This window comes from Python bivittatus, unplaced genomic scaffold, assembly GCF_059951505.1.
Source record: "Python bivittatus isolate LINGU-HERP-01145 unplaced genomic scaffold, Pbiv_v1 ctg000480_np1212, whole genome shotgun sequence".
Classification (NCBI taxonomy): Eukaryota; Metazoa; Chordata; class Lepidosauria; order Squamata; family Pythonidae; genus Python; species Python bivittatus.
In genome coordinates, this window is record NW_028277075.1 from 20,934,669 (window position 1) to 20,953,492 (window position 18,824).

At 40.7% G+C, this 18,824-nt stretch overlaps 1 protein-coding gene across 9 annotated transcripts in view; it reads right to left on the reverse strand.

The window, feature by feature from the left end:
• MEIS2 (Meis homeobox 2) overlaps positions 1-18,824 on the reverse strand; it is a 269,315-nt gene that overhangs the window by 127,861 nt on the left and 122,630 nt on the right. The window lies entirely within an intron of this gene.

Sequence of the window (18,824 nt, forward strand, 5' to 3'; positions counted from 1 at the left end):
GAATTGCAATGTGAATGTGGAGTCCTTAGGGGTCTCTGAAGCTTAGTATTCAGACAAGGCAGCCATCAACAGGCACAAAGAGATAAACAACATCTACACACTATTCAAAAGAGACAAAAGAAAGGAAAACAAAAGACCAAAACATCTCACCAGCAATCATCACACAGATAAGCAGAAATTAGCACCAAGATTACCACCAGACATACAAGCGGTAAACAATACCTTAATCAAGGAACTACCAGAGGAAAAAATAGAACAAAACAAAACCCACACCCCCACCAACACTGGCAGGGCTTGCCACAATACATAAACAGAGAGCAAACCTCATTCTATTCTAGCCCTGAAGATGTTACCTAGCCGGGTAATAAAACGTTTGCAAGAAAACAACCAAGCTCGGAGAACCCCCAAGGACTCCACAGTTCAACCCTGAGCTACACATATTCGCTTCTATTGATGTGAATGTGCTATACAATAAATAAATAAATAAATAAATAAAGCAAGCAAGCAAGCAAGCAAGCAAGCAAGCAAGCAAGGTGACTCTGGGCGGCGTACAACAATTTTAAAAAAATACATAAAAACAACTACATATAAAAAACTGTAAAAACACACAAAACAGGAAGGAATAAAATTAATAAGGGAGCCATCGTAAAATCTCCCCAGACCCCTGAGAGCCCCAGGCCTGATCACACAACCAGGTCTTGAGGGACCTACGGAATGTTAAGAGGGATGGAGCTAATCTCACTTCCAGGGGGAGAAGATTCCACAATGTGGGCGCCACAGCAGAGAAGGCCCGCCTCCTGGGATCCGCCAAATGTTACTCTCTAGCAGATGGGATCTGCAGCATGCCTTCTCTACCAGATCTGATGGGATGGGCAGATGTAATCAGGGAGAGGTGGTCTCTCAGATAACCTGGCCCCACGCCATGAAGGGCTTTAAAGGTCAAAACCAGCACCTTGAACTGGACCTGGAAGCAAACAAGCAAGATTCCTGGATCAGGATGCCCTTCGAACAATCACTCACACCCTTGTTATCTCCCAGACAGACTACTGCAATGCGCTCTACATGGGGCTACCCTTGAAGAGTATCCGGAAGCTACAGCTGGTCCAGAATGCAGCCGCACGGGCTATTTTTGGAGCCCCAAGGAGGGCCCATGTAACGCCTCTGCTCCGCGAGCTGCATTGGATGCCAGTTTGCTTCCGGGTCCAATTCAAGGTGCTGGTTATCACCTTTAAAGCCCTACATGGCATGGGACCAGGTTATCTAAGGGACCACCTCTCCCCTATAACTTCAACCCGTCCCACACAATCACACAGAGAGGGCATGCTTCGGACCCCCTCAGTGAAAGAACTTCGACTGGTGGGGTCCAGAAGGCGGGCCTTCTCTGCAGTAGCCCCCGCTCTTTGGAACATTCTGCCCCCAGAGGTGCAATTGGCCCCCTCACTCCTGGCCTTCCGTAAGGCTTTGAAGACCTGGTTCTGCCACCTGGCCTGGGGTGGGGTGGGAATACCTCAAGCATGGGGATGGCTAGCCCCATAGAGGCCTTCTGCCTTCAGCCTCAGATTTTTCATCCTCTTGGTCTCTCCTTCTTCTTTTTAGTAATGTTTTTAATTAAGGTTTTATGTATTTATATATTTTATGTTTTTAATGTTTGTTGTGAATCGCCCAGAGTTCCCCCATTGGGGGGAGATGGGCGGTTGAAAAATTGAATAAATAAATAAACAAACAAACAGGCAACCAGTGCACCTTGTGAAGCAGAAGTGTAACGTGTACCTCCCTAGGGGCACACGTAACTGCCCACGCCACTGCATTTTGTATCACTGAAGCTTATGGACACTTTTCAAGGGCAGCCCCATGTAGAGCGCATTACAGAAATCCAAACAGGAGGTGACCAGGGCACGAGTGACAGTGATTAGGTCCCTCTGATCTAGGAATGGGTGCAACTGGCGCACAACACGAAGCTGTGCAAAGGCCCTCCTAGCCACAACTGCCACCTGCTCTTCGAGCAGGAGTTGTGAGTCCAGGAGGACCCCCAGATTGCACACAAGGTCTGTATGGGGCAGTGCAACCCCATTCAGTACCAAAGATAGCATAACTCTAGCACCAGAAGGCCCCAGAACCCACAGCCACTCAGTCTTGCCAGGGTTCAGTTGAAGCCTGTTATTCCTCATCCAGACCCTCACAGCCTCCAGGCCCTGGGATAAGACATTCACAGAATTGCTTAATTCGCCAGGGGCAGAGATGTATAATTGGGTATCATCAGCATACTGATGATATCTCACCCCACGGCGACAGATGAGCTCACCGAGCGGCCTCATGTAGATGTTAAATAGGAGGGGGGAGAACACTGAACCCTGTGGCACCCCACATAACAGGGGCTGAGGGCGGGATCTCTCCTCCCCAACCACCACTGACTGAAACTGGCCCTGGAGGAAGGAGGTGAACCAGCACAACACAGTGCCACCCATCCCCAATCCTCTGAGCCAATCCAGAAGGATACCATGGTCAATGGTATCAAAAGCTGCTGAGAGGTTAAGTAGAGCAAGGATGGATGCACAACCTCCATCCTGCCCTCGCCAGAGTTCATCCAAAAGCATGACCAATGCTCTTTCTGTCCCATACCCAGGCCTGAATCTCGACTGAAAGGGATCCAGATAATCCGCTTCATCCAAGGTCCTCTGAAGCTGTTGCGCAACCACCTTCTCAATCACCTTCCCCAAAAAGGAGAGGTTAGATACTGGATGAAAATTGTCCAGTATAGTGGGGTCTAGCGATGGCCTCTTGAGGAGGGGGTGATCCAAGGCCTCCTTAAGAGGTGAGGGAACAACCCCCTCACTCAAAGATGCATTTACCATCACTAGAACCCACTTGCATGACACCCCCCAGGCTGCTTTCACAAGTCAGGAGGGGCACGGATCTCAAGAGCAGGTGGCTGAGCTCACAGCTCCAAGGACCCTGTACACTTCCTCAGGTTCAAACTGTTCCCAGATAACAGGGTGAGACTCCTCCCTAGGCACCTCCACTGGACCTGCAGTAAAGCCAGCGTCCAACTGAGAATGAATCTGAGCGATTTTATCTGACAGATGTTGAGAAAATTCCTCTGCACGTCCCGGCAGAAGGTTCTCTGAGCCATCCTTACCCAGGAGGGCTCATATCACGCAAAACAGGGCTGCAGGGTGGCTATCTGCAGACACAAAAAGAGCGGAGGAGTAATGACACTTCACCGCCCTTATTGCCACTAAGTAGACATGAATAGCCGCTCTAACCCATGTTCAGTTGAGTCTGTCCCTTGTCAAGCGCCAGTGACACTCTAGACATCTCTTCTCTCGCTTCCTCTCCCTTAGGTCTTCCATAAACCACGGAGAGTGCTGGGATCCCTGAGAGGAGAGAGGTCGCATGGGCGTGATCCAATCCAAAGCCTCAGCCACCTTTTATTCCAAGTGGCTACCAAGGCTTCTGATGGACTGTAATGTAACTTCAACTTTATTGCATCTTCAAACATAAAGTCAACACCCAACTTTTTTTATAAACAACTGAAGAGTCCAATAAGAACCAAAAAAAAAAAAAAAATTCACTATGGATTAATATTGTTTTAAGATCATAAGAAACTTATTTAATATTTCTTAAAACCTGAGACCATTGATTCTGTAATACAGGAAACTCCAATTCTCTATTCCAAATATCTTATACATTTTCCATATTTAATGCAGTATTTTTTTTTAAATTAAGCCATTAGGGCCTCCCGAATGACAACTGCCACTCTGCTCCCTGCCCTGAATTCTCAGCTAATGCCACATCCAAAACCCAGCTTGGCACATTTCCAAAAGGGGATTCTCCTCCTTTCAGACCTAGCCAGGTCTCGGTAATACATGCCAGGTGAGCCCTCTCATCTATGATCAAGTCACAAACGAGAGAGGCCTTATTAAAAGCCAATCTGGCATTTCAGCAGCAGCAACCAAAAGCCAGGGCCCCTGAGGGTCTGCTGACCGTGCACTGGGGGTGAGCTCAGGGGGATAGAACATTAAATCAGAACAGAATACTGAGATTGTGTTCCCCAAGAGTTGGCCCATTTCCTATCTCCCACATCTCCCCATACCCATCAACACTGAGATATTCTGACGCACCACAAGCCCTCCTGATATCCCAACACTTCCTCAACCCATATCCCCCAGTTCCCAAGACAGGGGATCCCCACCTTATCATATTTCAAACCCAACATACCAAGAGAGGGTGAGTGAGATCCTTGGGCCCTTCAGCCCTTGCTCTCAGAGCCACAAGGAATCCCAACAAACCACCTCCCACTCAACAGTTTACCATCTACATAGCACTTCTGCCAAGCCACTTTCATTGACCATTTGGGAGCCCACCTCCCATATGATACAAACAATCCCTCCAACCAGCTCTTCCCCAGAAGGAGGGCAGCTGGGCCATCATATAAGTGCAAGACACCCACAACACATCCAGCAACTCTTCCACAATTGTGAACCACCTGGTCGATGAAATTAATTGATCACTTTAAAATATCTAAGCAGAATTAACATTAGATATGCCTTTTAAAATATATATCAAAATGATAACATTCATTTTGCAACATTTAATCTTCCCCATAATTCCACAGGCATTTTCAATCATCTATTAACATCACCATTAATCTTTAGTAATCTTTTTGAAATGTTCAAATGTACCAATAAGGATATTTTTCTAAGAATAATTATTCTCAGATATTTACTAGAACCTGAGCAAAAGGTAAAACCCATTTTATATATTTCCACAAAAACTTTATTGGCTATAGACAAAATATTAGATTTATGCTAAAGTATTGTACAGAATATTTATCATACTATACTATCCCCAAATCTAGGCATAAAATTTTCATAATCTGTTAAAAGGCCCTGTCCCTTGTATACCTTAAATATCACATAATTGTCTAATAAGGTAAGCAAAAGGTTCCAACACAAAATTAAAAGCATCTTTGACAGGTTTCATGATACATCTTGGCGGGGAAGAAATCATCCATTAGTACATATTTGAGCAGAAGACCTAGAATAATAAATTTTAATTCAAGAAATAAAGTTTTATGGAAGTCCATTTTTTGTGTAAGCTATTCCAAAAATTTAATTAGTACCATATCAAAGGCTTTTTCCACATCCAACAAAGTCATGACAGCCATTTCGTATTTTTCTGAATGTATCACTACAATATCTGATATTATCAGAAGGATGGAATCCTTTCATTAAATCACATTGTACAGAATGAATTACTAATGGTAATCCTTGTGATCTTTCATGCTCTACTCCTCTGCCCTCCCATCCCTGGCTACATGCCAACATTTTTTCAAATACTTAGCTCAGTTTTGCCAATTTTTTGTGAAGAGATTTTTGCTTTCATATCTCTACACAGGAGGACTTCCATGAAGGCAGTTTGGGAATTTGCATGCAAGGCAGGATCTATACAGCCCCTTTTGTCTGTAAAGTACTGTTCTGTCAGTATTTGCCTCAAATACAGCTGATGTTCACTGAGCATATGACAATGCAGCATATGTGCTGTGTTCATAATGTCAACATGGACTGCATACCCATGCCTGTTTCTTCATACCTATGCTATTGTTCCCCCTGTTCTTTCTTCTCCCCAGACTCAACTTGTTGAATTTCATTTTGCATTATTTTTTCACAAGCAGTGATTATTGCTTGATAGCACTTGGAAACTGCCATTACTTAAAATAGCTATCATAAAACTAGCCTGGGAAAAAAATACATTATTCAGGAGAAAAACAGTGTCAGGAGGACAGGCTAAGGAGCATCATGCACCTGGTGAGTGAGTCAAACATCAGTGATGGGATAGAACATTCCAACAGATCGATCCCAGTAGATAAGACTGAGGCAGAAACTTATGTAAAATTTGAGTTCTCTGGAAAGCCTGAGTGCTTTCAAACTATGGCCAATTAGAACAGGAAGTGTAATTATTTCTTTCAGTATACTGAGAAAAATGGCTTCTCTTAAGGAGCTATTTGCATTTCAAGAAAAATGGAAGGTTTGGTGATAAGTACAGAATGTAACTTTCCCTGCCTTCTAGGATAATGTTCACCCTGAAATCTGCAGAGCCCTGACTCAGAAAGCCTTGAAGACCTGGCTTTTTCAGCAAGTCCAAGGACAGCGTAATTTGTGACCGCCTGGGATATCTGTTCTGTAGGTTGCACAAGTGTTATTGTTTTCCATGACATGGGTTATTAAAATGTTTATTGCTGTGGTCGGACTGTTTCTCTTTCATAGTTTTTCATAGTTTTTATAAATCTGTTATATGTACCTAGAGTTCTTACAATGGTTGAGGCTGCATATAAATTGATTTAATAAATAAAAGAAATTCAAAGAAATAACATAAATTAAAATTTACTACAATTCAGTGATTACTTATTTGACAATAGGTACAGTTTACTTATGAGAAATCCACTTGGAAAGTGATCAAAGCATGAATGAATGTCCTTCCTTGATGAGGAAGGAACAAAACTGGTACAAAACATGAAGTGTTCCACAGAAGCGGGTAGATATATACAGCTGACTATCATCAGCATATTAATGATACCTCACCCCTTGCTGTCAAATGACCTCCCCAAGCAGCTTCATGTACTGTAGATATTAAACAGGAAGGGGGAGAGAGTCAAGTCCTGAGGAACCCCACATAAAAGGGGCTTTGAGGCAGACCTTTCACCCACATCAACACTGACTGGAACCGACTCCAGAGAAAGAAGAACCCCAACTCCTAATCCCCAGAGCTGGTCCAGAAGGCTACCACAATCAATGATACTGAAGACCACTGAGAGATTAAGGAGAGCGAGGATGGATGCACTACTGCCATTTTGCTCCCTCCAGAGGTCATCCACAAGTGTGAACAATCCCATATCCCGGCTTGAAACCTGATTAGAAAGGATCCAGATAATCCATTTCATCCAGGGCCCTCTAATACTGCAAAGCAGCCTCCTTCTCGAAAAGCAAAGGCTGGAGACAAGATGAAAGTTGTCTAAAAAGGTCAGATCTAGGGTGGCTTCATGAGGTGGGAGCAGACTACCATGTCCTTGAGGGATGGCAGAACCACTCCCTCTTTTAAGGATGCATTCGCAACTGCCCAGGCCCAACCACATATCATGTCCCAGCCAAGCAGGAGTGACATGATCTAACAACAAAGTGGCTGAATTTACAGCTCTGAGACCCCCTTCCACTTCCTTGAGATTTAACAGTATCAATCTCAGCCCAGATAACTGAGCTAGGACATACTTCAGTCAACTCCATAGGACCTGCACCAAGACTAGAATCCAATTTGGAACAAATCTAAAGTAATGATGCTCTGTCACCTTTATCATCATGAGATAGGTCATAATAGTGAATCTAGACAATATTTGGTCACATTCACTCTGTGTTGCTCTCCAACCTTGGGCTCTTGATTACCTGAGTCAGGTCCATGGCTACCACAGTGGCAATGAACTCCCAAGCTACTTCCAATTCTGCCCCAAGAAAAGGGAAGTTAAAGTCCCCTAAGACCTCAAACATGAGGAACTTCACCATTAACAAAACCATGGAATCCAAGAACTCAGGCAAGGAGGCTGTTATACAGCAGGGAGGGTGTTACAAAAGCAACAATCCTATCTGATCCCTAGAGCCTAACTTAACAAACTCACAGGGTCTCACACCCAGTCACCTGTGGGCAGAGCCTCTGAATGCCACTAGAGAGTCCCAGATGACTAGGATCACTTCATTACCTTGTCCTGAGGTCTTGGTTGATGCCAACCCCAAAACCCAGATAGACACATCTCCAAGAGGGCAAACCCTCCCTTAGCACCCATCTAGGTCTCAGTAATGCATATGAGATCTGTCCTCTCATTCATGGTTAAATTGCAGATGAGGGAGGCCTTATTACAGGCAGATGTAATATTCAGTAGTAGCTGCTGAAAGCCTGAGTCTCCAAAGGTTTGGTGACCATGGGTTGGGGCAAAGCAGAGACAGCCAGAACACATCACTGCCACCACACAGCAGCACCACATTCCCCAAGTACAGCCTGCCCCATGACTCTCGCCATATGTCCCCCTACCCATCACAAAATTGATGTTGCTGTCCATCCTCCACCCACCCAAAACCTCCACCTTCCACTCTCTTGCATACCCATCCCCAGGCTAGGGACTCCCAAATCTACCATCTTCCACACCAGGGGGAAGGGGGACTAGGCCACAGAACTGCTTCTTCTTCCAGCACTCAGCAAATCCTACCAATCCAATCACCCCCTCCCTGACCTCCACCTATACATTCACATCTATCCAATCCCCCTGGATCACAGCTTGCTTGCGCTAGGCCACCTGAGCACCACACTCTCTAATACATATGAGGCAGATCAAACACAGCTACCCCTTCCTCCTCTGGCTCTCATTCGAGGCAAGGCCCAAGCAGTGCCCCGATTAAGTCCACTCTTGTCACTCAATCCAATCCCATCCAGGCAAGTCAGTAGTCCAGAATCTGCCAGTCCTCCAGGACAAGATGGAACACATTCAGCTAGAAGTAAATTCTATTAAAATAATGGTAAGTCTACCATGGCTGAGCAGCCAAATGCAGACAATTGCTAGAACGTTCTGTATCTGTTGCCATCAAGTGGTTGCTCAGATTTCTGCAGTTGAGATATGATGTCCCCACTCATGAAATTTATTTCCAAGCTTGCAAGCATTTGGATTCTGCTGTAAATGTGTTTTATGCTGACCTTCATGCAGTTAGATATGGGAAGAGCACAATGTTAAATTGCATAAGGCAGCAAAACACCCTCCCTTATCCCTGACAAAGCACTGCAGCTTGGCAAGTTAGCAAAATACAAGTTTACTTGTTCTCCCTATCCCGTTGCTAGTAGAGATTTTTCAAATCAGCCACTAAACTGTATGTTATCTCTCTTCCCTCAGTGCATTACTGTAATGACATAGGCATTGTTTAGGTTCTCAGGGAATGCTTGAGTCAGGATTTGCCAAAGTCCTGTTTCAGATTAAACCAGGAGATTTCTCTTCATCAAACACCAGCAATCTTTATATAGCAAAAGACTATATATGCAAAAAGTACTAAATAAATTACAAGCAGATATACATAACTGTGCTGTGCTTTGTGCTTAATACTGTATTTGACTGTTCTCTCTTCTACTTTCCCACAAGCATTCATTCTCGTCATACTTACCATGCACTGCTTAAGAATTTCACACATGTAACGCTAATTCCCTGCTCCTTGTTCTCTCTACCAACTCCCCTCAACACAGTGAATGGCATCTTTCCACAAGGACTATTAAGCAATTGGACTGTACATTTTTTCTACAAATTGGTGTATTCTGTATTTCTACAGCTATAGTAAATGATTTAAAACATTATCTGAAGGGTTCACAGGTAAAACAACCTTCCATAAAGCACTGAGGCAACCACATCCTACAGAAGACTTATCACAGCTGTTTAAAGGCTTTCAAGGTTATTTGTTTGCATGCAGCAAAAACTGTTCTGCTAGGGTTATCAGCAAAGGGAAGTGGCTGTGCAGGCACACACATGTGGAGATGAAATAGGAAAGCCCTTAAAGGAACAGCACGGAGCTTTCCAGAGGACGCAATTATCTCAGTGTTTCAAAGAGTGCTGCTATGATTGCATCAGCATGTTTTGCAAAGTGCTCCTTGAAATACTTTGCAAAGCCCTAGTAGTTATAATTTGTTTGGTTGGGCTTATGCAGATGGACCGCAATCCACCTCAATAAGGCCCTTCACAGTTGCTGTGTCCAGTTACCTCATTCTGAAGCCTCAAGGCAGGACTTATGCGCCTTGATGAGCTGCTTTGCATCAAATAATAGGGGGGTTGGCTAATGTGCAGAAGGCCCCCTTATTGATTGAAATGTATTATTATTATTAGTAGTAGTAGTTAGCTATAGTAGGTGAGGTGGTCACATAACAACACTACTAAGAAGACTTGGGGTAGGATTTTCTGACTTGCTTCTTTTTTAAACATTCTCTAGATCTGGAAAGCTGCCTGAATGCTTAACATGTAACTTTTCTTTTGATGCCAAGTGTAGTTGTTGGACAGCTTGTTGTCAGATTCTGATGGTACAATATTGGAAGGGGGGGAGTTTTGGGGAGCTGAAAAAAAAAAGGTTAGGGGCTGTTGTGTTCTATTTAGTGGCTATCAGGCCCAGCCCAAGAACAACGATGAAGTACAGTTCCTTTATTTGCTTACACCTTATAGACAGAATCTTACCAAACTAAATCCATAGTACAGCAACTAGTGGATATACCCTGGGAGATTCTAGGGAGTGGCTATCCTGAATCTCTTACTCTTCTCATGCTCCCCCTGCGGATGTCTTTTGCCTCCTTTCCCCTGCTGGAATGCGGCCCCTCCTTCCTGATAGCCTTGATCTGCCACATCACTCTCCTCCTCGTAGATACATTCCATCACGTCGGCATCCGCAGGGACAGGTTGAAACAGGCAAAATGGCAGATAAAATGATGCACGTACAAAAGGGGTAAGGGTTGGATCACAATGCCATATCTGCTGTGGACCCCACTGGTTCTATTAGTTGTGGCTGGCCATCCTTGTGGCATTCCTGCTGACCTATATAAAGTCTATAGGTCAATGTGAAGTAGTGGCTAAGGTATACTAGAGAAAATAGTAGAAAATCCAGGTCTACTCTCAGACATGGACGCTTATAGAATGGCTTTGGACCAGTTAACTCTTTCTCAGCCCAACCTATTTCACAGGGGTCTATCGTAGGGATAAAATTAAGAGAGGCACCATATGAGATGCCCTAAATTCCCGGAGAAAAGGAAGGATACAAATTTAAATCTAAATCATCAGAATAAGTAGTGGTGTAAGATAAACTAACACTGAGATACTTGTCATACTGTACATGTATGGTTGTGGGAAAGAAAAGAGAACCAGTTTGGTGTAGTGGTTAAGATGCTGGCCTAGAAACAAGGAGACTGTGAGTTCAAGGCTCCGCTTAGGCACATAAGCTGGCTGGATGACTTTGGGCCAGCCACACTCTCTCAGCCCAACCCCACACACAGGGTGGTTGTTGTGGGGAAAATAGGAGGCAGTAGTATTAGGTATGTTCACCACCTTGAGTTGACCAAAATATATTTAAAAAGGTGGGATAAAAATATCATCATCATCATCATCATCTGACCTGCAATTTACCTTGTTAACAAACAAGTAATATGGATGAACAAATCTTAAACATAGCCTGTAAAAACCTAATTTGGTTTATATTTTTGTAAAACTCCTGTTATTTAAAAGCACTGCTATGCCCACAAATATGTCATGTGCTACATTTAAATTACCATATCTGGTAAATTTGGAGCAAAACCATTTAATGAGAGTCACCGAAATTGGAATAAGTGAAAACTCACTGAAAACATTCACTTATCATTATTATTTAATTTCTTCAAATTTACACGGGGGCTTATTTATCCATAGTAGAAAAGCTAAAATCTACTTGTAATTTTATTTTGGACAAAGCAGCAGCAGCCTAGTGCTGTTAAAATTTTACCCCCTCAAAACTCCCCAGATACTGTATCCTAAGAGAAATTATTACATTCACAAATTCTCAGGGCAAGTCACATCAAGTTTCTTTATTTCAGTCATTGACTAGCAAAAGAAAGCTTTAAAAACTAAAATTACAACTGTCACACTGAAATAATTCACAATCCTGTTTTCTATGATATTCAATATTTTAAAAAAATATTGGAGACATTTAATGATTTACACAGGCCCAACTCTTTGATTTTCTCCATTTTTAAAATATGTTTTAATCCTGCCTTTATTGTTTTTTACAAATAACTCAGGGTGGCAAACATACCTAATACTCCTTCCTCCTCTTATTTTCCCCACAACAACAAACCTGTGAGGTGAGAGAGAGCGAGCGACTGGCTCAAAGACACCCAGCTGGCTTTCATGCCTAAGGCAGGACTAGAACTCACAATCTCTTGCTTTCTAGCCTTATGCCTTAACCACTAGATTACACCGGCTCTCCATTTTGACAATTTTAGTCAAATAAATAAAATTGACAATTTTAGTCAAATAATGGACATAATTCAATTCTTAAAAAAAAAAAAAGTTGTTCAAGGGGCCTTTATAAATTGTAAAGAACCTGGACCCTTTCTGACCTCCCATAAGTAAAGCATGTGGAGATATATGTAAGGATTATAAGAAATCCAGCAGATTTCTATGGGAGCAAATCTATGAGATTAATCTGTTGGTGTTTTTCAGGACGTAATGTGGTAATCAACATGATAATCGAATGAAAGTTTTTCCAGTTTTCTTTGTGAGTTAATGTACATTTCCTTTTCATATTAAGAAATCTTTCAATTTTAATAAAAATTAACTGGCTGAGATTTAATAGAAAAGTACTTCTGCTTTTTTGCATGGTACAGAATAATATGAAAAGAAAAATACCATTTTATGCCGTAGCTTTAGCATGAATTATTTAAAATTAAGAAATGCTAAGCTGTTGGCGCAACATTACCGAATCAGCTTTAAGCACACATTAAGGTATTTCAGGATGGATACAGAAAAGTAGTGGCTTGAAAACCACTATGAGAATTTGCTGTAATGTCACTATAAAAGAAATGATAAGGAGAGGTAATAGTGTGGTCCACATCTCTGCACATATAATCTGTCTTGTGCTTAGAAACATTTACTTAATAAACTGTTGCAATTTCTATGCAATTACTGTCACTTTTGAGGCTTTTATCTGTATTTGTAATAATTAAAATAAAGAGAACAACATGAGCTCCCTAGTCTAACATATGCAGAAAGGAAGAGAAGAAATGGTATCTCACTTAAAATATTTTTGGCAGAAAGTCAACAGTTTGAGTTGTGACCAAGTCACTGATAAGATGTACTACCTAGGTGTTGTAGTATTTATATTCCTTGTCCTTTGAAAAAGTATAAAAAGGTGGCAAAATACCACAGACACTTTAAACCTTGGCACAGACCTAAAGACCCAGAAAAGTACTGTGTAGCTACCAACCAGCCCCAGGGGGTCCATCTGCTTTCATTTCAGGGTTCCTTATAAGCTGAAAGGACACAGTCTGGTGTGTGTGTGTCTGTGTGTGTGTGTGTGTGTGTATGTATGTATGTGTGTATATATATATATATATATATATATATATATATATATATATATATTTCTTAATTTTTATTCAGTAACAATTTTTGTGGCATTCATTCTGGTTTGAGCCTATTGGTTTGAATTCCTGAATCTATAGGAATTGTCAACTGATGCCAGCACACTTAAAAAATGTAATATTTTTTCCCACAATTGTACCCTCACACAATTATTTGAAAAGAAATGGAAAATAAGGGTATACTAAAACTGAATCCAGCACTTATTGTTCTATTGAATGACTGAAGAAGAATCGCAATGGAGAACAATTCTGGTTGTATTTGGCTAGATATGCAAAATTTATTATGTGATAGTGAAAGAACTGTACTCTAAAAGGAAGATAATCTTGAATTTAAAACAATTTTTCTCTCAAAAAAGGGAAGATTGGATAGAATAAAACGTCCTCTGCATCTCAGTACATCTAAATCAACCCTTCAAGTTTAAAGGTAAAATATTTTGGAGAAAAAAATCTTCTTTTTGACTAAATATAATAAAAATGTTAGTAAAGTGTTAGTGCACTCAGAAATCATAAACATCAGATCATCAGATCGCAGTAGCTGAATGAATACTTATTTCTGTACATTCCTAACTGAGTTCAGGGATAGTCAATGCAAGGCCTGGTCTGAGAGACTGTGTATGCCAAGGTACAGATGGTGTCTATATGGGAATACGCCTTTTCATTAGCAGCCCCAACCACAGAATATTTCCTGCTGTCTAGCTTACCTGACACCCCCTTTTTCTTTTCATTGCCAAATGTATTTTTATCTGCTCATATTCTTTAATGCTCTTGTACCTCTAGTGCTCTGTTGCTTTTAAGTAATTTACTTCTATGTTGTCTCAGCATATCTTGTGATACTTATTTTACCCTCTTTTGCTTTAATATCAGTTGCTTTTAATTTATGCTTTTGCTGTATTGTTCTGAGAGCTAAATATTCTAACAAATATAGACCTATATTGTACTTCCAAGCACTCAAACATTTCTGAATTCAAAACATACTGTTTCATTATTTTAGCTAACAGTCAAGGTGAGTTTAGGATATTATTGTCCCAAACACATTTTGAATAATTCATAGTATATTTTTAATTATTGCCAGCATTCCACTTATGAATGGAACATGCTAATTTGTACATTTTCTCAAACTGCACCACAAAATTCTCCCTTGGTTTTGCCCTCATTTTAAAAATACAACAGTAATAATAATAAAGAAGGGCCAGCGTCTAAGCAAGTCCATCCTCCTTTCATCCTCCATGAAATTCAGTGGCAAATACTAATAAATCCTATTGTTTTTATTGGCTTCACAGTCAGGTTCTGAATAAACAGTGAGACTTAACTATGCTTCCAGCCACAAAGAAAGTCTCTTTGAGTGAAGATTTGGGATGGCAGAACATTATATGTAGCTGCTCATTGTTCTAGAAGTAGCAACCTGGCAACTTTCACAGGTACTATAAATCATACAAAAAATAAGCAAAAAGGTGGTAGGAAACACAGCAATGTCAAGATTAAATTTATAGAATTTGGAACTGAACTTCTGTGATGCTTCCTGTAATCTTGCTAAATGCTTCCCCCTCTATTCAGTACATTAAAGAGCCATGATCAAGGCTATAGAATCTAAAATTAGATCTGCCAGCTGTGTTTTGGTTAGAGAATATTCACAAGCCCTGCTGTCCCTATGGCCAGTCTGCCCTATCCTTTTTGCAAGTAGAACACTGAAATCCACAGGAGTGCTGATATCCCAGATAAACTGAAATATTTCACTGCCTTTTAAACATAGACAGAAAGATATTAACCCAAATAACTGTGGAAGAAGTATTGGTCTACAATATACTTGAATTTTTTTGTCTACACACAAAAATGACACATATTTATACATGTCTGTGGCTTCACTTATCCAAGATATCAGAGGTGGTTTTCATTTTTATAGAAAGAGATCTCTCTACATTAGTAAAATGAGGAATCTTGTTGTTTTTACATATGCCAGGAAGCACAAATTGGTTGGAGGAGCAAGGCTTGGAAAAGGAAGATCCTTTACTGCATTACTCCAAAACGGCTCAGGAGGAAAAAAAAATCACCATGCGAAGTGACATTTAAGAAACAGATATTTATTGTTTATTGTTTGAAAGATAAAAAGAAAGAAAAAAGATTAAGACAGGAAAATACTGACCCTAACCCTCACAAATTTACAGGATATTTTCTATATTTTTAGAGATTTACATTCATTCGGAAATTGTTATTTACATGACATTAAAAATCAATAATTATGTCAACTTATCTTAAGAAAGGATATTAGTTTGTGGGGCTGTGCAAAACAGACAGGAAACTTGAAATCTGATATATACAATGAGCCCAAGCAGGAGCATTTGAAGTAGAAGTTACCTATCATTAAATATAGCATATAACACAATGATGGCTGCAGTGCACATTTATTTGCCAAAAAAGCAGTTAACAAGCTAGTGATACCATGCAACAAGAAAATCTTTCATATTTTTTATCTCTGCTGTTTGTATTCCAGCTTCTGCTACTATCCCATACTGTTTATTTATAAAATTCTTTGTCATGAATACAAATTCCTTTACACACAATAAAAAATACATACAATATTTTTTAAAGATTTCAAGTGTCACTCATAGCTGCTTTCCCAACTAGGTGCTTTCCTGATGTTGGACTAAAACTCTCATTATCCATAGTTAACAGCTGCGCCAGACATGGTGATAGGAGTTGTGGTACAACATCTTGAAGTCTGAAGAATGCTGTAGAATGCAAGACAGATACCTATACATACAGTGGGGCAAAAAAGTATTTAGTCAGCCACCAATTGTGCAAGTTCTCCCACTTAAAAAGATGAGAGAGGCCTGTAATTTTCATCATAGGTATACCTCAACTATGAGAGACAAAATGAGAAAAGAAATCCAGAAAATCACATTGTCTGATTTTTAAAGAATTTATTTGCAAATCATGGTGGAAAATAAGTATTTGGTCACCTACAAACAAGCAAGATGTCTGGCTCTCACAGACCTGTAACTACTTCTTTAAGAGGCTCCTCTGTCCTCCACTCATTACCTGTAGTAATGGCACCTGTTTGACCTTTTTATCAGTATAAAAGACACCTGTCCACAACCTCAAACAGTCACACTCCAAACTCCACTATGGCTAAGACCAAAGAGCTGTTGAAGGACACCAGAAACAAAATTGTAGACCTGCACCAGGCTGGGAAGACTGAATCTGCAATAGGCAAGCAGCTTGGTATGAAGAAATCAACTGTGGGAGCAATAATTAGAAAATGGAAGACATATAAGACCACTGATAATCTCCCTTGATCTGGGGCTCCATGCAAGATCTCACCCTGTGGGGTCAAAATGATCACAAGAATGGTGAGCAAAAATCCCAGAACCACACAGGGGGACCTAGTGAATGACCTGCAGAGAGCTGGGACCAAAGTAACAAAGGCTACCATCAGTAACACACTACGCTGCCAGGGACTCAAATCCTGTAGTGCCAGACGTGTCCCCCTGCTTAAGCCAGTACATGTCTGGGCCTGTCTGAAGTTTGCTAGAGAGCATTTGGATGATCCAGAAGAGGATTGGGAGAATGTCATATGGTCAGATGAAACCAAAGTAGAACGTTTTGGTCTAAACTCAACTTGTCATGTTTGGAGGAGAGAGAATGCTGAGTTGCATCCAAAGAACATCATACCTACTGTGAAGCATGGGGGTAGAAACATCATGCTTTGGGGCTGTTTTTCTGCAAAGGGACCAGGATGACTGATCTGTTTAAAGGAAAGAATGAATGGGGCCATGTATCGTGAGATTTTGAGTGAACACCTCCTTCCATCAGCAAGGGCATTGAAGATGAAACATGGCTGGGTCTTTCAGCATGACAATGATCCCAAATACACCGCCTGGCCGAAGGAGTGGCTTCGTAAGAAGCATTTCAAGGTCCTGGAGTGGCCTAGCCAGTCTCCAGATCTCAACCCCATGGAAAACCTTTGGAGGGAGTTGAAAGTCCGTGTTGCCCAGCGACAGCCCCAAAACATCACTGCTCTAGAGGAGATCTGCATGGAGGAATGGGCCAAAATACCAGCAACAGTGTGTGAAAACCTTGTGAAGACTTACAGAAAACGTTTGACCTCTGTCATTGCCAACAAAGGATATATAACAAAGTATTGAGATGAACTTTTGATATTGACCAAATACTTATTTTCTACCATGATTTGCAAATGAATTCTTTAAAAATCAGACAATGTGATTTTCTGGATTTTCCCCCCCATTTTGTCTCTCATAGTTGAGGTATACCTATAATGAAAATTACAGGCCTCTCTCATCTTTTAAGTGGGAGAACTTGCACAATTGGTGGCTGACTAAATACTTTTTTGCCCCCCTGTACATACTAATGTGAAAGAAGACTGATTTTTGTACTAAATTTATTTATATATGAAAGTGAATATATGTCCACAAATTCATATGTATTCTAGGAATGTTCTTTGATTGTTTTTTCTGAACCTTTACATGAATAATAGCCAGCATCATGGACCCTGAGCACTGATGACTCTGCTAACACTTTTAACTTTTGCTTGAAATTACAGGATCAGTCTAGCCAGAATTTATGAGACCAAGACCCCAGACCTCACATAGCTCACATATTAGTCCATTAGGCATCTAACTACCTCTGAACAATTTCAATGTATTATCTTGCCTTCTCCCTGGGGCACAAACTTCACTCGTCCATACTTTTAATATATTTTGTCTGCATGAAGCAGATCGAGTTATTACATGCCAGCAGATCCCAACTTACAGAATTTCATTGCTTTACAGTGATGCAACTAATACCTTTCTTGTCCATGCTGAGATGGTTGTAAAGAAAGCCAACACTGAATCTTCAGTAAATTAGTTGGTGCAATATTTGCTGTTCGCACTTACAGATAGGTTAATTAAATATTTGCATTTATGGGTACCTAGATACACATGTGTATCATTTTAATTGTATATGTATGCAAACAAATCAATGTAATACTTTATAAAAGTGTTATATAAAAGGGTGTTTGTCACAGATCATTGATCAAACTTTGTGCCTAATTCTTTATAGCTTGCAATGTGTAAAAAACCAGAATGCTTTCTCTATTTAGCCTCTCTTTATTATTTTGCAACCTCACTAGTTTGTCATGTAGCCCAGTTCTTATAAATAGTCTAAAATGTCTTTTACTAAGGTTATTTTCTGTCTTCACTGCTGAGGACACAGGACAGATGCCTGTGATGAAGCTGCCTTTCTGAGGAGGAAGACTGAATGAACTGAGACAAATTAAGATAACAAGAAATGAAATTCTTTGCCAAACTGAGAAACTAGAAATAAGACACGATGATCCACCCAATAGTTCTTAAAGAATGACATTACTGATCTTTTCACAAAAATATTCAACTTTTCTGTAACATCAGTTCTGCTCCTGACCCCAATTTTACAAAAGCTTGAAAGGCAATGAGGGAAGCTATAGGCCATCTATTTGGGGGAAATGATTAAAATCAGAATCTAAATCAGTAGTTTGCAATATTCTAGTAATGTCACAGCAAGTCTATATAGTCTCTCTAGATTTAGACTCTGCTACATTATGGGAGACTGTTAAAGAGAAAATTACCAAACAAACTGAACAAAGTTTCTCAACCCTGGCAAATTCCAAATGTGTA